Genomic DNA, 21,368 nt, shown 5'->3' on the forward strand with positions numbered 1-21,368 from the left:
GGTGTAGCAACTAAGCTGTGCCTCGTATTGTCAGATTTCACTCACGGCTGCTAGAGGAGCATGGCATGGCAAGAGCTTTGAGTTTGCCAAACTGTGAAAAAGTTAAAGGTAAGCACTGTTTCTGCCCGGTTTCGAACCGGGGACCTTTCGCGTGTTAGGCGAACGTGATAACTACTACACTACAGAAACCCATCCTTGCTTTTTACATGTGCCTTGCAAACCTAAAGTCTACGCTAAAGTACAATGGGTGAAAATCACTGCTGAAAGCATCAACAACTGTGGCAAAAAGCACTAGTGTGTGCACTGTGTTTCTGCCCGGTTTCGAAACGGGGACCTTTCGCGTGTAAGGCGAACGTGATAACCACTACACTACAGAAACCCTTCAGAGTTGCCTTCCTTTGCTCAGGAGACACTTTGCCTGTGTAGGACTAGAAAAGGAGCTCACCTAAAATCTTCAAGCAAGGGTCTTTTGAATCTCCTGGTCGACTCACAAACAGTAAAGAAAGAGAAATGACATTGAAGGTGTAGCAACTAAGCTATGCCTCGTATTGTCAGATTTCACTCACGGCTGCTAGAGGAGCATGGCATGGCAAGAGCTTTGAGTTTGCCTGACTGTGAAAAAGTTAAAGGTAAGCACTGTTTCTGCCCGGTTTCGAACCGGGGACCTTTCGCATGTAAGGCAAATGTGATAACCACTACACTATAGAAACCCATTCTTGCTTTTTTTGTGTGCCTTGCAAGCCGAAAGTTTACACTAAAGTACAATGGGTGAAAATCACTGCTGAAAGCATCAACAACTGGGGCAAAAAGCACTAGTGTGTGCACTATGTTTCTGCCTGGTTTTGAAACGGGGACTTTTCGCGTGTAAGGCAAACATGTTAACCACTACACTACAGAAACCCTTCGGAGTTGACATCCTTTGCTCGGGAGACACTTTGCCTGTGTAGGACTAGAAAAGGAGCTCACCTAAAATCTTCAAGCAAGGGTCTTTTGAATCTCCTGGTCGACTCACAAACAGTAAAGAAAGAGAAATGACATTGAAGGTGTAGCAACTAAGCTGTGCCTCGTATTGTCAGATTTCACTTACGGCTGCTAGAGGAGCATGGCATGGCAAGAGCTTTGAGTTTGCCTGACTGTGAAAAAGTTAAAGGTAAGCACTGTTTCTGCCACGTTTCGAACCGGGGACCTTTCGCGTGTGAGGCGAACATGATAACCACTACACTACAGAAACCCATTCTTGCTTTTTGCATGTGCCTTGCAAACCGAAAGTCTACGCTAAAGTACAATGAGTGAAAATAACTGCTGAAAGCATCAACAACTGTGACAAAGAGCACTAGTGTGTGCACTGTGTTTCTGCCCGGTTTCGAAACGGGGACCTTTCGCGTGTAAGGCGAACGTGATAACCACTACACTACAGAAACCCTTCAGAGTTTACATCCTTTGCTCGGGAGACACTTTGCCTGTGTAGGACTAGAAAAGGAGCTCACCTAAAATCTTCAAGCAAGGGTCTTTTGAATCTCCTGGTCGACTCACAAACTGTAAAGAAAGAGAAATGACATTGAAGGTGTAGCAACTAAGCTGTGCCTCGTATTGTCAGATTTCACTTACGGCTGCTAGAGGAGCATGGCATGGCAAGAGCTTTGAGTTTGCCTGACTGTGAAAAAGTTAAAGGTAAGCACTGTTTCTGCCCGGTTTCGAACCGAGGACCTTTCGCGTGTAAGGCGAACGTGATAACCACTACACTACAGAAACCCATTCTTGCTTTTTTTGTGTGCCTTGCAAGCCGAAAGTTTACGCTAAAGTACAATGGGTGAAAATCACTGCTGAAAGCATCAACAACTGTGGCAAAAAGCACTAGTGTGTGCATTATGTTTCTGCCCGGTTTCGAAACGGGGACCTTTCGCGTGTAAGGCGTACATGATAACCACTACACTACAGAAACCCTTCAGAGTTGCCATCCTTTGCTCGGGAGACACTTTGCCTGTGTAGGACTAGAAAAGGAGCTCACCTAAAATCTTCAAGCAAGGGTCTTTTGAATCTCCTGGTCGACTCACAAACAGTAAAGAAAGAGAAATGACATTGAAGGTGTAGCAACTAAGCTATGCCTCGTATTGTCAGATTTCACTCACGGCTGCTAGAGGAGCATGGCATGGCAAGAGCTTTGAGTTTGCCTGACTGTGAAAAAGTTAAAGGTAAGCACTGTTTCTGCCACGTTTCGAACCGGGGACCTTTCGCGTGTGAGGCGAACATGATAACCACTACACTACAGAAACCCATTCTTGCTTTTTGCATGTGCCTTGCAAACCGAAAGTCTACACTAAAGTACAATGAGTGAAAATAACTGCTGAAAGCATCAACAACTGTGACAAAGAGCACTAGTGTGTGCACTGTGTTTCTGCCCGGTTTCGAAACGGGGACCTTTCGCGTGAAAGGCGAACGTGATAACCACTACACTACAGAAACCCTTCAGAGTTGACATCCTTTGCTCGGGAGACACTTTGCCTGTGTAGGACTAGAAAAGGAGCTCATCTAAAATCTTCAAGCAAGGGTCTTTTGAATCTCCTGGTCGACTCACAAACTGTAAAGAAAGAGAAATGACATTGAAGGTGTAGCAACTAAGCTGTGCCTCGTATTGTCAGATTTCACTTACGGCTGCTAGAGGAGCATGGCATGGCAAGAGCTTTGAGTTTGCCTGACTGTGAAAAAGTTAAAGGTAAGCACTGTTTCTGCCCGGTTTCGAACCGGGGACCTTTCGCGTGTAAGGCAAATGTGATAACCACTACACTATAGAAACCCATTCTTGCTTTTTTTGTGTGCCTTGCAAGCCGAAAGTTTACGCTAAAGTACAATGGGTGAAAATCACTGCTGAAAGCATCAACAACTGGGGCAAAAAGCACTAGTGTGTGCACTATGTTTCTGCCTGGTTTTGAAACGGGGACTTTTCGCGTGTAAGGCAAACATGTTAACCACTACACTACAGAAACCCTTCGGAGTTGACATCCTTTGCTCGGGAGACACTTTGCCTGTGTAGGACTAGAAAAGGAGCTCACCTAAAATCTTCAAGCAAGGGTCTTTTGAATCTCCTGGTCGACTCACAAACAGTAAAGAAAGAGAAATGACATTGAAGGTGTAGCAACTAAGCTATGCCTCGTATTGTCAGATTTCACTCACGGCTGCTAGAGGAGCATGGCATGGCAAGAGCTTTGAGTTTGCCTGACTGTGAAAAAGTTAAAGGTAAGCACTGTTTCTGCCACGTTTCGAACCGGGGACCTTTCACGTGTGAGGCGAACATGATAACCACTACACTACAGAAACCCATTCTTGCTTTTTGCATGTGCCTTGCAAACCGAAAGTCTACGCTAAAGTACAATGAGTGAAAATAACTGCTGAAAGCATCAACAACTGTGACAAAGAGCACTAGTGTGTGCACTGTGTTTCTGCCCGGTTTCGAAACGGGGACCTTTCGCGTGTAAGGCGAACGTGATAACCACTACACTACAGAAACCCTTCAGAGTTGACATCCTTTGCTCGGGAGACACTTTGCCTGTGTAGGACTAGAAAAGGAGCTCACCTAAAATCTTCAAGCAAGGGTCTTTTGAATCTCCTGGTCGACTCACAAACAGTAAAGAAAGAGAAATGACATTGAAGGTGTAGCAACTAAGCTGTGCCTCGTATTGTCAGATTTCACTCACGGCTGCTAGAGGAGCATGGCATGGCAAGAGCTTTGAGTTTGCCAAACTGTGAAAAAGTTAAAGGTAAGCACTGTTTCTGCCCGGTTTCGAACCGGGGACCTTTCGCGTGTTAGGCGAACGTGATAACTACTACACTACAGAAACCCATCCTTGCTTTTTACATGTGCCTTGCAAACCTAAAGTCTACGCTAAAGTACAATGGGTGAAAATCACTGCTGAAAGCATCAACAACTGTGGCAAAAAGCACTAGTGTGTGCACTGTGTTTCTGCCCGGTTTCGAAACGGGGACCTTTCGCGTGTAAGGCGAACGTGATAACCACTACACTACAGAAACCCTTCAGAGTTGCCTTCCTTTGCTCAGGAGACACTTTGCCTGTGTAGGACTAGAAAAGGAGCTCACCTAAAATCTTCAAGCAAGGGTCTTTTGAATCTCCTGGTCGACTCACAAACAGTAAAGAAAGAGAAATGACATTGAAGGTGTAGCAACTAAGCTATGCCTCGTATTGTCAGATTTCACTCACGGCTGCTAGAGGAGCATGGCATGGCAAGAGCTTTGAGTTTGCCTGACTGTGAAAAAGTTAAAGGTAAGCACTGTTTCTGCCCAGTTTCGAACCGGGGACCTTTCGCGTGTAAGGCAAATGTGATAACCACTACACTATAGAAACCCATTCTTGCTTTTTAGTGTGCCTTGCAAGCCGAAAGTTTACGCTAAAGTACAATGGGTGAAAATCACTGCTGAAAGCATCAACAACTGGGGCAAAAAGCACTAGTGTGTGCACTATGTTTCTGCCTGGTTTTGAAACGGGGACTTTTCGCGTGTAAGGCAAACATGTTAACCACTACACTACAGAAACCCTTCGGAGTTGACATCCTTTGCTCGGGAGACACTTTGCCTGTGTAGGACTAGAAAAGGAGCTCACCTAAAATCTTCAAGCAAGGGTCTTTTGAATCTCCTGGTCGACTCACAAACAGTAAAGAAAGAGAAATGACATTGAAGGTGTAGCAACTAAGCTATGCCTCGTATTGTCAGATTTCACTCACGGCTGCTAGAGGAGCATGGCATGGCAAGAGCTTTGAGTTTGCCTGACTGTGAAAAAGTTAAAGGTAAGCACTGTTTCTGCCACGTTTCGAACCGGGGACCTTTCACGTGTGAGGCGAACATGATAACCACTACACTACAGAAACCCATTCTTGCTTTTTGCATGTGCCTTGCAAACCGAAAGTCTACGCTAAAGTACAATGAGTGAAAATAACTGCTGAAAGCATCAACAACTGTGACAAAGAGCACTAGTGTGTGCACTGTGTTTCTGCCCGGTTTCGAAACGGGGACCTTTCGCGTGTAAGGCGAACGTGATAACCACTACACTACAGAAACCCTTCAGAGTTGACATCCTTTGCTCGGGAGACACTTTGCCTGTGTAGGACTAGAAAAGGAGCTCACCTAAAATCTTCAAGCAAGGGTCTTTTGAATCTCCTGGTCGACTCACAAACAGTAAAGAAAGAGAAATGACATTGAAGGTGTAGCAACTAAGCTGTGCCTCGTATTGTCAGATTTCACTCACGGCTGCTAGAGGAGCATGGCATGGCAAGAGCTTTGAGTTTGCCAAACTGTGAAAAAGTTAAAGGTAAGCACTGTTTCTGCCCGGTTTCGAACCGGGGACCTTTCGCGTGTAAGGCAAATGTGATAACCACTACACTATAGAAACCCATTCTTGCTTTTTTTGTGTGCCTTGCAAGCCGAAAGTTTACACTAAAGTACAATGGGTGAAAATCACTGCTGAAAGCATCAACAACTGGGGCAAAAAGCACTAGTGTGTGCACTATGTTTCTGCCTGGTTTTGAAACGGGGACTTTTCGCGTGTAAGGCAAACATGTTAACCACTACACTACAGAAACCCTTCGGAGTTGACATCCTTTGCTCGGGAGACACTTTGCCTGTGTAGGACTAGAAAAGGAGCTCACCTAAAATCTTCAAGCAAGGGTCTTTTGAATCTCCTGGTCGACTCACAAACAGTAAAGAAAGAGAAATGACATTGAAGGTGTAGCAACTAAGCTGTGCCTCGTATTGTCAGATTTCACTTACGGCTGCTAGAGGAGCATGGCATGGCAAGAGCTTTGAGTTTGCCTGACTGTGAAAAAGTTAAAGGTAAGCACTGTTTCTGCCACGTTTCGAACCGGGGACCTTTCGCGTGTGAGGCGAACATGATAACCACTACACTACAGAAACCCATTCTTGCTTTTTGCATGTGCCTTGCAAACCGAAAGTCTACGCTAAAGTACAATGAGTGAAAATAACTGCTGAAAGCATCAACAACTGTGACAAAGAGCACTAGTGTGTGCACTGTGTTTCTGCCCGGTTTCGAAACGGGGACCTTTCGCGTGTAAGGCGAACGTGATAACCACTACACTACAGAAACCCTTCAGAGTTGACATCCTTTGCTCGGGAGACACTTTGCCTGTGTAGGACTAGAAAAGGAGCTCACCTAAAATCTTCAAGCAAGGGTCTTTTGAATCTCCTGGTCGACTCACAAACTGTAAAGAAAGAGAAATGACATTGAAGGTGTAGCAACTAAGCTGTGCCTCGTATTGTCAGATTTCACTTACGGCTGCTAGAGGAGCATGGCATGGCAAGAGCTTTGAGTTTGCCTGACTGTGAAAAAGTTAAAGGTAAGCACTGTTTCTGCCCGGTTTCGAACCGAGGACCTTTCGCGTGTAAGGCGAACGTGATAACCACTACACTACAGAAACCCATTCTTGCTTTTTTTGTGTGCCTTGCAAGCCGAAAGTTTACGCTAAAGTACAATGGGTGAAAATCACTGCTGAAAGCATCAACAACTGTGGCAAAAAGCACTAGTGTGTGCATTATGTTTCTGCCCGGTTTCGAAACGGGGACCTTTCGCGTGTAAGGCGTACATGATAACCACTACACTACAGAAACCCTTCAGAGTTGCCATCCTTTGCTCGGGAGACACTTTGCCTGTGTAGGACTAGAAAAGGAGCTCACCTAAAATCTTCAAGCAAGGGTCTTTTGAATCTCCTGGTCGACTCACAAACAGTAAAGAAAGAGAAATGACATTGAAGGTGTAGCAACTAAGCTATGCCTCGTATTGTCAGATTTCACTCACGGCTGCTAGAGGAGCATGGCATGGCAAGAGCTTTGAGTTTGCCTGACTGTGAAAAAGTTAAAGGTAAGCACTGTTTCTGCCCGGTTTCGAACCATGCCCTTTCGCGTGTGAGGCGAACGTGATAACCACTACACTACAGAAACCCATTCTTGCTTTTTGCATGTGCCTTGCAAACCGAAAGTCTAGGCTAAAGTACAATGAGTGAAAATAACTGCTGAAAGCATCAACAACTGTGGCAAAGAGCACTAGTGTGTGCACTGTGTTTCTGCCCGGTTTCGAAACGGGGACCTTTTGCATGTAAGGCAAACGTGATAACCACTACACTACAGAAACCCATTCTTGCTTTTTTTGTGTGCCTTGCAAGCCGAAAGTTTACGCTAAAGTACAATGGGTGAAAATCACTGCTGAAAGCATCAACAACTGTGGCAAAAAGCACTAGTGTGTGCATTATGTTTCTGCCCGGTTTCGAAACGGGGACCTTTCGCGTGTAAGGCGTACATGATAACTACTACACTAGAGAAACCCTTCAGAGTTGCCATCCTTTGCTCGGGAGACACTTTGCCTGTGTAGGACTAGAAAAGGAGCTCACCTAAAATCTTCAAGCAAGGGTCTTTTGAATCTCCTGGTCGACTCACAAACAGTAAAGAAAGAGAAATGACATTGAAGGTGTAGCAACTAAGCTATGCCTCGTATTGTCAGATTTCACTCACGGCTGCTAGAGGAGCATGGCATGGCAAGAGCTTTGAGTTTGCCTGACTGTGAAAAAGTTAAAGGTAAGCACTGTTTCTGCCCGGTTTCGAACCGAGGACCTTTCGCGTGTAAGGCGAACGTGATAACCACTGCACTACAGAAACCCATTCTTGCTTTTTTTGTGTGCCTTGCAAGCCGAAAGTTTACGCTAAAGTACAATGGGTGAAAATCACTGCTGAAAGCATCAACAACTGTGGCAAAAAGCACTAGTGTGTGCATTATGTTTCTGCCCGGTTTCGAAACGGGGACCTTTCGCGTGTAAGGCGTACATGATAACCACTACACTACAGAAACCCTTCAGAGTTGCCATCCTTTGCTCAGGAGACACTTTGCCTGTGTAGGACTAGAAAAGGAGCTCACCTAAAATCTTCAAGCAAGGGTCTTTTGAATCTCCTGGTCGACTCACAAACAGTAAAGAAAGAGAAATGACATTGAAGGTGTAGCAACTAAGCTATGCCTCGTATTGTCAGATTTCACTCACGGCTGCTAGAGGAGCATGGCATGGCAAGAGCTTTGAGTTTGCCTGACTGTGAAAAAGTTAAAGGTAAGCACTGTTTCTGCCCGGTTTCGAACCATGCCCTTTCGCGTGTGAGGCGAACGTGATAACCACTACACTACAGAAACCCATTCTTGCTTTTTATATGTGCCTTGCAAACCGAAAGTCTACGCTAAAGTACACTGAGTGAAAATAACTGCTGAAAGCATCAACAACTGTGGCAATGAGCACTAGTGTGTGCACTGTGTTTCTGCCCGGTTTCGAAACGGGGACCTTTCGCGTGTAAGGCGAACGTGATAACCACTACACTACAGAAACCCTTCAGAGTTGCCATCCTTTGCTCGGGAGACACTTTGCCTGTGTAGGACTAGAAAAGGAGCTCACCTAAAATCTTCAAGCAAGGGTCTTTTGAATCTCCTGGTCGACTCACAAACAGTAAAGAAAGAGAAATGACATTGAAGGTGTAGCAACTAAGCTGTGCCTCGTATTGTCAGATTTCACTTACGGCTGCTAGAGGAGCATGGCATGGCAAGAGCTTTGAGTTTGCCTGACTGTGAAAAAGTTAAAGGTAAGCACTGTTTCTGCCCGGTTTCGAACCGGGGACCTTTCGCATGTTAGGCGAACGTGATAACCACTACACTACAGAAACCCATTCTTGCTTTTTACATGTGCCTTGCAAACCGAAAGTCTACGCTAAAGTACAATGGGTGAAAATCACTGCTGAAAGCATCAACAACTGTGGCAAAAAGCACTAGTGTGTGCACTGTGTTTCTGCCCGGTTTCAAAACGGGGACCTTTCGCGTGTAAGGCAAACGTGATAACCACTACACTACAGAAACCCTTCAGAGTTGCCTTCCTTTGCTCAGGAGACACTTTTCCTGTTTAGGACTAGAAAAGGAGCTCACCTAAAATCTTCAAGCAAGGGTCTTTTGAATCTCCTGGTCGACTCACAAACAGTAAAGAAAGAGAAATGACATTGAAGGTGTAGCAACTAAGCTATGCCTCGTATTGTCAGATTTCACTCACGGCTGCTAGAGGAGCATGGCATGGCAAGAGCTTTGAGTTTGCCTGACTGTGAAAAAGTTAAAGGTAAGCAGTGTTTCTGCCCGGTTTCGAACCGAGGACCTTTCGCGTGATAGGCGAATGTGATAACCACTACACTACAGAAATCCATTCTTGCTTTTTTTGTGTGCCTTGCAAGCCGAAAGTTTACGCTAAAGTACAATGGGTGAAAATCACTGCTGAAAGCATCAACAACTGTGGCAAAAAGCACTCGTGTGTGCATTATGTTTCTGTCCGGTTTCGAAACGGGGACCTTTCGCGTGTAAGGCGTACATGATAACCACTACACTACAGAAACCCTTCAGAGTTGCCATCCTTTGCTCGGGAGACACTTTGCCTGTGTAGGACTAGAAAAGGAGCTCACCTAAAATCTTCAAGCAAGGGTCTTTTGAATCTCCTGGTCGACTCACAAACAGTAAAGAAAGAGAAATGACATTGAAGGTGTAGCAACTAAGCTATGCCTCGTATTGTCAGATTTCACTCACGGCTGCTAGAGGAGCATGGCATGGCAAGAGCTTTGAGTTTGCCTGACTGTGAAAAAGTTAAAGGTAAGCACTGTTTCTGCCCGGTTTCGAACCGGGGACCTTTCGCGTGTGAGGCGAACGTGATAACCACTACACTACAGAAACCCATTCTTGCTTTTTGCATGTGCCTTGCAAACCGAAAGTCTACGCTAAAGTACAATGAATGAAAATAACTGCTGAAAGCATCAACAACTGTGGCAAAGAGCACTAGTGTGTGCACTGTGTTTCTGCCCGGTTTCGAAACGGGGACCTTTCGCGTGTAATGCGAACGTGATAACCACTACACTACAGAAACCCTTCAGAGTTGCCATCCTTTGCTCGGGAGACACTTTGCCTGTGTAGGACTAGAAAAGGAGCTCACCTAAAATCTTCAAGCAAGGGTCTTTTGAATCTCCTGGTCGACTCACAAACAGTAAAGAAAGAGAAATGACATTGAAGGTGTAGCAACTAAGCTATGCCTCGTATTGTCAGATTTCACTCACGGCTGCTAGAGGAGCATGGCATGGCAAGAGCTTTGAGTTTGCCTGACTGTGAAAAAGTTAAAGGTAAGCAGTGTTTCTGCCCGGTTTCGAACCGAGGACCTTTCGCGTGATAGGCGAATGTGATAACCACTACACTACAGAAATCCATTCTTGCTTTTTTTGTGTGCCTTGCAAGCCGAAAGTTTACGCTAAAGTACAATGGGTGAAAATCACTGCTGAAAGCATCAACAACTGTGGCAAAAAGCACTCGTGTGTGCATTATGTTTCTGTCCGGTTTCGAAACGGGGACCTTTCGCGTGTAAGGCGTACATGATAACCACTACACTACAGAAACCCTTCAGAGTTGCCATCCTTTGCTCGGGAGACACTTTGCCTGTGTAGGACTAGAAAAGGAGCTCACCTAAAATCTTCAAGCAAGGGTCTTTTGAATCTCCTGGTCGACTCACAAACAGTAAAGAAAGAGAAATGACATTGAAGGTGTAGCAACTAAGCTATGCCTCGTATTGTCAGATTTCACTCACGGCTGCTAGAGGAGCATGGCATGGCAAGAGCTTTGAGTTTGCCTGACTGTGAAAAAGTTAAAGGTAAGCACTGTTTCTGCCCGGTTTCGAACCGGGGACCTTTCGCGTGTGAGGCGAACGTGATAACCACTACACTACAGAAACCCATTCTTGCTTTTTGCATGTGCCTTGCAAACCGAAAGTCTACGCTAAAGTACAATGAATGAAAATAACTGCTGAAAGCATCAACAACTGTGGCAAAGAGCACTAGTGTGTGCACTGTGTTTCTGCCCGGTTTCGAAACGGGGACCTTTCGCGTGTAATGCGAACGTGATAACCACTACACTACAGAAACCCTTCAGAGTTGCCATCCTTTGCTCGGGAGACACTTTGCCTGTGTAGGACTAGAAAAGGAGCTCACCTAAAATCTTCAAGCAAGGGTCTTTTGAATCTCCTGGTCGACTCACAAACAGTAAAGAAAGAGAAATGACATTGAAGGTGTAGCAACTAAGCTATGCCTCGTATTGTCAGATTTCACTCACGGCTGCTAGAGGAGCATGGCATGGCAAGAGCTTTGAGTTTGCCTGACTGTGAAAAAGTTAAAGGTAAGCACTGTTTCTGCCCGGTTTCGAACCGGGGACCTTTCGCGTGTTAGGCGAACGTGATAACCACTACACTACAGAAACCCATTCTTGCTTTTTACATGTGCCTTGCAAGCCGAAAGTTTACGCTAAAGTACAATGGGTGAAAATCACTGCTGAAAGCATCAACAACTGTGGCAAAAAGCACTAGTGTGTGCACTGTGTTTCTGCCCGGTTTCGAAACGGGGACCTTTCGCGTGTAAGGCGAACGTGATAACCACTACACTACAGAAACCCTTCAGAGTTGCCTTCCTTTGCTCAGGAGACACTTTGCCTGTGTAGGACTAGAAAAGGAGCTCACCTAAAATCTTCAAGCAAGGGTCTTTTGAATCTCCTGGTCGACTCACAAACATTAAAGAAAGAGAAATGACATTGAAGGTGTAGCAACTAAGCTATGCCTCGTATTGTCAGATTTCACTCACGGCTGCTAGAGGAGCATGGCATGGCAAGAGCTTTGAGTTTGCCTGACTGTGAAAAAGTTAAAGGTAAGCACTGTTTCTGCCCGGTTTCGAACCGGGGACCTTTCGCGTGTTAGGCGAACGTGATAACCACTACACTACAGAAACCCATTCTTGCTTTTTACATGTGCCTTGCAAACCGAAAGTCTACGCTAAAGTACAATGGGTGAAAATCACTGCTGAAAGCATCAACAACTGTGGCAAAAAGCACTAGTGTGTGCACTGTGTTTCTGCCCGGTTTCGAAACGGGGACCTTTCGCGTGTAAGGCGAACGTGATAACCACTACACTACAGAAACCCTTCAGAGTTGCCTTCCTTTGCTCAGGAGACACTTTTCCTGTGTAGGACTAGAAAAGGAGCTCACCTAAAATCTTCAAGCAAGGGTCTTTTGAATCTCCTGGTCGACTCACAAACAGTAAAGAAAGAGAAATGACATTGAAGGTGTAGCAACTAAGCTGTGCCTCGTATTGTCAGATTTCACTTACGGCTGCTAGAGGAGCATGGCATGGCAAGAGCTTTGAGTTTGCCTGACTGTGAAAAAGTTAAAGGTAAGCACTGTTTCTGCCCGGTTTCGAACCGGGGACCTTTTGTGTGTGAGGCGAACGTGATAACCACTACACTACAGAAACCCATTCTTGCTTTTTGCATGTGCCTTGCAAACCGAAAGTCTGCGCTAAAGTACAATGGGTGAAAATCACTGCTGAAAGCATCAACAACTGTGGCAAAAAGCACTAGTGTGTGCACTGTGTTTCTGCCCGGTTTCGAAACGGGGACCTTTCGCGTGTAAGGCGAACGTGATAACCACTACACTACAGAAACCCTTCAGAGTTGCCTTCCTTTGCTCAGGAGACACTTTGCCTGTGTAGGACTAGAAAAGGAGCTCACCTAAAATCTTCAAGCAAGGGTCTTTTGAATCTCCTGGTCGACTCACAAACAGTAAAGAAAGAGAAATGACATTGAAGGTGTAGCAACTAAGCTATGCCTCGTATTGTCAGATTTCACTTACGGCTGCTAGAGGAGCATGACTGTGAAAAAGTTAAAGGTAAGCACTGTTTCTGCCCGGTTTCGAACCGGGGACCTTTCGCGTGTGAGGCGAACATGATAACCACTACACTACAGAAACCCATTCTTGCTTTTTGCATATGCCTTGCAAACCGAAAGTCTACGCTAAAGTACAATGGGTGAAAATCACTGCTGAAAGCATCAACAACTGTGGCAAAAAGCACTAGTGTGTGCACTGTGTTTCTGCCCGGTTTCGAAACGGGGACCTTTCGCGTGTAAGGCGAACGTGATAACCACTACACTACAGAAACCCTTCAGAGTTGCCTTCCTTTGCTCAGGAGACACTTTGCCTGTGTAGGACTAGAAAAGGAGCTCACCTAAAATCTTCAAGCATGGGTCTTTTGAATCTCCTGGTCGACTCACAAACAGTAAAGAAAGAGAAATGACATTGAAGGTGTAGCAACTAAGCTATGCCTCGTATTGTCAGATTTCTCTCACGGCTGCTAGAGGAGCATGGCATGGCAAGAGCTTTGAGTTTTCCTGACTGTGAAAAAGTTAAAGGTAAGCACTGTTTCTGCCCGGTTTCGAACCGAGGACCTTTCGCGTGTAAGGCGAACATGATAACCACTACACTACAGAAACCCATTCTTGCTTTTTTTGTGTGCCTTGCAAGCCGAAAGTTTACGCTAAAGTACAATGGGTGAAAATCACTGCTGAAAGCATCAACAACTGTGGCAAAAAGTACTAGTGTGTGCACTGTGTTTCTGCCCGGTTTCGAAACGGGGACCTTTCGCGTGTAAGGCGAACGTGATAACCACTACACTACAGAAACCCTTCAGAGTTGCCTTCCTTTTCTCGGGAGACACTTTGCCTGTGTAGGACTAGAAAAGGAGCTCACCTAAAAATCTTCAAGCAAGGGTCTTTTGAATCTCCTGGTCGACTCACAAACAGTAAAGAAAGAGAAATGACATTGAAGGTGTAGCAACTAAGCTATGCCTCGTATTGTCAGATTTCACTCACGGCTGCTAGAGGAGCATGGCATGGCAAGAGCTTTGAGTTTGCCTGACTGTGAAAAAGTTAAAGGTAAGCACTGTTTCTGCCCGGTTTCGAACCGGGGACCTTTCGCGTGTTAGGCGAACGTGATAACCACTACACTACAGAAACCCATTCTTGCTTTTTACATGTGCCTTGCAAACCGAAAGTCTACGCTAAAGTACAATGGGTGAAAATCACTGCTGAAAGCATCAACAACTGTGGCAAAAAGCACTAGTGTGTGCACTGTGTTTCTGCCCGGTTTCGAAACGGGGACATTTCGCGTGTAAGGCGAACGTGATAACCACTACACTACAGAAACCCTTCAGAGTTGCCTTCCTTTGCTCAGGAGACACTTTTCTTGTGTAGGACTAGAAAAGGAGCTCACCTAAAATCTTCAAGCAAGGGTCTTTTGAATCTCCTGGTCGACTCACAAACATTAAAGAAAGAGAAATGACATTGAAGGTGTAGCAACTAAGCTATGCCTCGTATTGTCAGATTTCACTCACGGCTGCTAGAGGAGCATGGCATGGCAAGAGCTTTGAGTTTGCCTGACTGTGAAAAAGTTAAAGGTAAGCACTGTTTCTGCCCGGTTTCGAACCGAGGACCTTTCGCGTGTAAGGCGAACATGATAACCACTACACTACAGAAACCCATTCTTGCTTTTTTTGTGTGCCTTGCAAGCCGAAAGTTTACGCTAAAGTACAATGGGTGAAAATCACTGCTGAAAGCATCAACAACTGTGGCAAAAAGCACTAGTGTGTGCACTGTGTTTCTGCCCGGTTTCGAAACGGGGACCTTTCGCGTGTAAGGCGAACGTGATAACCACTACACTACAGAAACCCTTCAGAGTTGCCTTCCTTTGCTCGGGAGACACTTTGCCTGTGTAGGACTAGAAAAGGAGCTCACCTAAAAATCTTCAAGCAAGGGTCTTTTGAATCTCCTGGTCGACTCACAAACAGTAAAGAAAGAGAAATGACATTGAAGGTGTAGCAACTAAGCTATGCCTCGTATTGTCAGATTTCACTCACGGCTGCTAGAGGAGCATGGCATGGCAAGAGCTTTGAGTTTGCCTGACTGTGAAAAAGTTAAAGGTAAGCACTGTTTCTGCCCGGTTTCGAACCGGGGACCTTTCGCGTGTTAGGCGAACGTGATAACCACTACACTACAGAAACCCATTCTTGCTTTTTACATGTGCCTTGCAAACCGAAAGTCTACGCTAAAGTACAATGGGTGAAAATCACTGCTGAAAGCATCAACAACTGTGGCAAAAAGCACTAGTGTGTGCACTGTGTTTCTGCCCGGTTTCGAAACGGGGACATTTCGCGTGTAAGGCGAACGTGATAACCACTACACTACAGAAACCCTTCAGAGTTGCCTTCCTTTGCTCAGGAGACACTTTTCCTGTGTAGGACTAGAAAAGGAGCTCACCTAAAATCTTCAAGCAAGGGTCTTTTGAATCTCCTGGTCGACTCACAAACATTAAAGAAAGAGAAATGACATTGAAGGTGTAGCAACTAAGCTATGCCTCGTATTGTCAGATTTCACTCACGGCTGCTAGAGGAGCATGGCATGGCAAGAGCTTTGAGTTTGCCTGACTGTGAAAAAGTTAAAGGTAAGCACTGTTTCTGCCCGGTTTCGAACCGAGGACCTTTCGCGTGTAAGGCGAACATGATAACCACTACACTACAGAAACCCATTCTTGCTTTTTTTGTGTGCCTTGCAAGCCGAAAGTTTACGCTAAAGTACAATGGGTGAAAATCACTGCTGAAAGCATCAACAACTGTGGCAAAAAGCACTAGTGTGTGCACTGTGTTTCTGCCCGGTTTCGAAACGGGGACCTTTCGCGTGTAAGGCGAACGTGATAACCACTACACTACAGAAACCCTTCAGAGTTGCCTTCCTTTGCTCGGGAGACACTTTGCCTGTGTAGGACTAGAAAAGGAGCTCACCTAAAAATCTTCAAGCAAGGGTCTTTTGAATCTCCTGGTCGACTCACAAACAGTAAAGAAAGAGAAATGACATTGAAGGTGTAGCAACTAAGCTATGCCTCGTATTGTCAGATTTCACTCACGGCTGCTAGAGGAGCATGGCATGGCAAGAGCTTTGAGTTTGCCTGACTGTGAAAAAGTTAAAGGTAAGCACTGTTTCTGCCCGGTTTCGAACCGGGGACCTTTCGCGTGTTAGGCGAACGTGATAACCACTACACTACAGAAACCCATTCTTGCTTTTTACATGTGCCTTGCAAACCGAAAGTCTACGCTAAAGTACAATGGGTGAAAATCACTGCTGAAAGCATCAACAACTGTGGCAAAAAGCACTAGTGTGTGCACTGTGTTTCTGCCCGGTTTCGAAACGGGGACCTTTCGCGTGTAAGGCGAACGTGATAACCACTACACTACAGAAACCCTTCAGAATTGCCTTCCTTTGCTCAGGAGACACTTTTCCTGTGTAGGACTAGAAAAGGAGCTCACCTAAAATCTTCAAGCAAGGGTCTTTTGAATCTCCTGGTCGACTCACAAACAGTAAAGAAAGAGAAATGACATTGAAGGTGTAGCAACTAAGCTGTGCCTCGTATTGTCAGATTTCACTTACGGCTGCTAGAGGAGCATGGCATGGCAAGAGCTTTGAGTTTGCCTGACTGTGAAAAAGTTAAAGGTAAGCACTGTTTCTGCCCGGTTTCGAACCGGGGACCTTTTGTGTGTGAGGCGAACGTGATAACCACTACACTACAGAAACCCATTCTTGCTTTTTGCATGTGCCTTGCAAACCGAAAGTCTACGCTAAAGTACAATGGGTGAAAATCACTGCTGAAAGCATCAACAACTGTGGCAAAAAGCACTAGTGTGTGCACTGTGTTTCTGCCCGGTTTCGAAACGGGGACCTTTCGCGTGTAAGGCGAACGTGATAACCACTACACTACAGAAACCCTTCAGAATTGCCTTCCTTTGCTCAGGAGACACTTTTCCTGTGTAGGACTAGAAAAGGAGCTCACCTAAAATCTTCAAGCAAGGGTCTTTTGAATCTCCTGGTCGACTCACAAACAGTAAAGAAAGAGAAATGACATTGAAGGTGTAGCAACTAAGCTGTGCCTCGTATTGTCAGATTTCACTTACGGCTGCTAGAGGAGCATGGCATGGCAAGAGCTTTGAGTTTGCCTGACTGTGAAAAAGTTAAAGGTAAGCACTGTTTCTGCCCGGTTTCGAACCGGGGACCTTTTGTGTGTGAGGCGAACGTGATAACCACTACACTACAGAAACCCATTCTTGCTTTTTGCATGTGCCTTGCAAACCGAAAGTCTACGCTAAAGTACAATGGGTGAAAATCACTGCTGAAAGCATCAACAACTGTGGCAAAAAGCACTAGTGTGTGCACTGTGTTTCTGCCCGGTTTCGAAACGGGGACCTTTCGCGTGTAAGGCAAACGTGATAACCACTACACTACAGAAACCCTTCAGAATTGCCTTCCTTTGCTCAGGGGACACTTTTCCTGTGTAGGACTAGAAAAGGAGCTCACCTAAAATCTTCAAGCAAGGGTCTTTTGAATCTCCTGGTCGACTCACAAACAGTAAAGAAAGAGAAATGACATTGAAGGTGTAGCAACTAAGCTGTGCCTCGTATTGTCAGATTTCACTTACGGCTGCTAGAGGAGCATGGCATGGCAAGAGCTTTGAGTTTGCCTGACTGTGAAAAAGTTAAAGGTAAGCACTGTTTCTGCCCGGTTTCGAACCGGGGACCTTTTGTGTGTGAGGCGAACGTGATAACCACTACACTACAGAAACCCATTCTTGCTTTTTGCATGTGCCTTGCAAACCGAAAGTCTACGCTAAAGTACAATGGGTGAAAATCACTGCTGAAAGCATCAACAACTGTGGCAAAAAGCACTAGTGTGTGCACTGTGTTTCTGCCCGGTTTCGAAACAGGGACCTTTCGCGTGTAAGGCGAACGTGATAACCACTACACTACAGAAACCCTTCAGAGTTGCCTTCCTTTGCTCAGGAGACACTTTTCCTGTGTAGGACTAGAAAAGGAGCTCACCTAAAATCTTCAAGCAAGGGTCTTTTGAATCTCCTGGTCGACTCACAAACAGTAAAGAAAGAGAAATGACATTGAAGGTGTAGCAACTAAGCTGTGCCTCGTATTGTCAGATTTCACTTACGGCTGCTAGAGGAGCATGGCATGGCAAGAGCTTTGAGTTTGCCTGACTGTGAAAAAGTTAAAGGTAAGCACTGTTTCTGCCCGGTTTCGAACCGGGGACCTTTTGTGTGTGAGGCGAACGTGATAACCACTACACTACAGAAACCCATTCTTGCTTTTTGCATGTGCCTTGCAAACCGAAAGTCTACGCTAAAGTACAATGGGTGAAAATCACTGCTGAAAGCATCAACAACTGTGGCAAAAAGCACTAGTGTGTGCACTGTGTTTCTGCCCGGTTTCGAAACGGGGACCTTTCGCGTGCAAGGCGAACGTGATAACCACTACACTACAGAAACCCTTCAGAGTTGCCTTCCTTTGCTCAGGAGACACTTTGCCTGTGTAGGACTAGAAAAGGAGCTCACCTAAAATCTTCAAGCAAGGGTCTTTTGAATCTCCTGGTCGACTCACAAACATTAAAGAAAGAGAAATGACATTGAAGGTGTAGCAACTAAGCTATGCCTCGTATTGTCAGATTTCACTCACGGCTGCTAGAGGAGCATGGCATGGCAAGAGCTTTGAGTTTGCCTGACTGTGAAAAAGTTAAAGGTAAGCACTGTTTCTGCCCGGTTTCGAACCGGGGACCTTTCGCGTGTTAGGCGAACGTGATAACCACTACACTACAGAAACCCATTCTTGCTTTTTACATGTGCCTTGCAAACCGAAAGTCTACGCTAAAGTACAATGGGTGAAAATCACTGCTGAAAGCATCAACAACTGTGGCAAAAAGCACTAGTGTGTGCACTGTGTTTCTGCCCGGTTTCGAAACGGGGACCTTTCGCGTGTAAGGCGAACGTGATAACCACTACACTACAGAAACCCTTCAGAGTTGCCTTCCTTTGCTCAGGAGACACTTTTCCTGTGTAGGACTAGAAAAGGAGCTCACCTAAAATCTTCAAGCAAGGGTCTTTTGAATCTCCTGGTCGACTCACAAACAGTAAAGAAAGAGAAATGACATTGAAGGTGTAGCAACTAAGCTATGCCTCGTATTGTCAGATTTCACTTACGGCTGCTAGAGGAGCATGACTGTGAAAAAGTTAAAGGTAAGCACTGTTTCTGCCCGGTTTCGAACCGGGGACCTTTCGCGTGTGAGGCGAACATGATAACCACTACACTACAGAAACCCATTCTTGCTTTTTGCATATGCCTTGCAAACCGAAAGTCTACGCTAAAGTACAATGGGTGAAAATCACTGCTGAAAGCATCAACAACTGTGGCAAAAAGCACTAGTGTGTGCACTGTGTTTCTGCCCGGTTTCGAAACGGGGACCTTTCGCGTGTAAGGCGAACGTGATAACCACTACACTACAGAAACCCTTCAGAGTTGCCTTCCTTTGCTCAGGAGACACTTTGCCTGTGTAGGACTAGAAAAGGAGCTCACCTAAAATCTTCAAGCATGGGTCTTTTGAATCTCCTGGTCGACTCACAAACAGTAAAGAAAGAGAAATGACATTGAAGGTGTAGCAACTAAGCTATGCCTCGTATTGTCAGATTTCTCTCACGGCTGCTAGAGGAGCATGGCATGGCAAGAGCTTTGAGTTTTCCTGACTGTGAAAAAGTTAAAGGTAAGCACTGTTTCTGCCCGGTTTCGAACCGAGGACCTTTCGCGTGTAAGGCGAACATGATAACCACTACACTACAGAAACCCATTCTTGCTTTTTTTGTGTGCCTTGCAAGCCGAAAGTTTACGCTAAAGTACAATGGGTGAAAATCACTGCTGAAAGCATCAACAACTGTGGCAAAAAGTACTAGTGTGTGCACTGTGTTTCTGCCCGGTTTCGAAACGGGGACCTTTCGCGTGTAAGGCGAACGTGATAACCACTACACTACAGAAACCCTTCAGAGTTGCCTTCCTTTTCTCGGGAGACACTTTGCCTGTGTAGGACTAGAAAAGGAGCTCACCTAAAAATCTTCAAGCAAGGGTCTTTTGAATCTCCTGGTCGACTCACAAACAGTAAAGAAAGAGAAATGACATTGAAGGTGTAGCAACTAAGCTATGCCTCGTATTGTCAGATTTCACTCACGGCTGCTAGAGGAGCATGGCATGGCAAGAGCTTTGAGTTTGCCTGACTGTGAAAAAGTTAAAGGTAAGCACTGTTTCTGCCCGGTTTCGAACCGGGGACCTTTCGCGTGTTAGGCGAACGTGATAACCACTACACTACAGAAACCCATTCTTGCTTTTTACATGTGCCTTGCAAACCGAAAGTCTACGCTAAAGTACAATGGGTGAAAATCACTGCTGAAAGCATCAACAACTGTGGCAAAAAGCACTAGTGTGTGCACTGTGTTTCTGCCCGGTTTCGAAACGGGGACATTTCGCGTGTAAGGCGAACGTGATAACCACTACACTACAGAAACCCTTCAGAGTTGCCTTCCTTTGCTCAGGAGACACTTTTCTTGTGTAGGACTAGAAAAGGAGCTCACCTAAAATCTTCAAGCAAGGGTCTTTTGAATCTCCTGGTCGACTCACAAACATTAAAGAAAGAGAAATGACATTGAAGGTGTAGCAACTAAGCTATGCCTCGTATTGTCAGATTTCACTCACGGCTGCTAGAGGAGCATGGCATGGCAAGAGCTTTGAGTTTGCCTGACTGTGAAAAAGTTAAAGGTAAGCACTGTTTCTGCCCGGTTTCGAACCGAGGACCTTTCGCGTGTAAGGCGAACATGATAACCACTACACTACAGAAACCCATTCTTGCTTTTTTTGTGTGCCTTGCAAGCCGAAAGTTTACGCTAAAGTACAATGGGTGAAAATCACTGCTGAAAGCATCAACAACTGTGGCAAAAAGCACTAGTGTGTGCACTGTGTTTCTGCCCGGTTTCGAAACGGGGACCTTTCGCGTGTAAGGCGAACGTGATAACCACTACACTACAGAAACCCTTCAGAGTTGCCTTCCTTTGCTCGGGAGACACTTTGCCTGTGTAGGACTAGAAAAGGAGCTCACCTAAAAATCTTCAAGCAAGGGTCTTTTGAATCTCCTGGTCGACTCACAAACAGTAAAGAAAGAGAAATGACATTGAAGGTGTAGCAACTAAGCTATGCCTCGTATTGTCAGATTTCACTCACGGCTGCTAGAGGAGCATGGCATGGCAAGAGCTTTGAGTTTGCCTGACTGTGAAAAAGTTAAAGGTAAGCACTGTTTCTGCCCGGTTTCGAACCGGGGACCTTTCGCGTGTTAGGCGAACGTGATAACCACTACACTACAGAAACCCATTCTTGCTTTTTACATGTGCCTTGCAAACCGAAAGTCTACGCTAAAGTACAATGGGTGAAAATCACTGCTGAAAGCATCAACAACTGTGGCAAAAAGCACTAGTGTGTGCACTGTGTTTCTGCCCGGTTTCGAAACGGGGACATTTCGCGTGTAAGGCGAACGTGATAACCACTACACTACAGAAACCCTTCAGAGTT

The sequence above is a fragment of the Pelophylax lessonae genome (assembly GCF_965119305.1).
Source record: "Pelophylax lessonae genome assembly, chromosome: 4".
Classification (NCBI taxonomy): Eukaryota; Metazoa; Chordata; class Amphibia; order Anura; family Ranidae; genus Pelophylax; species Pelophylax lessonae.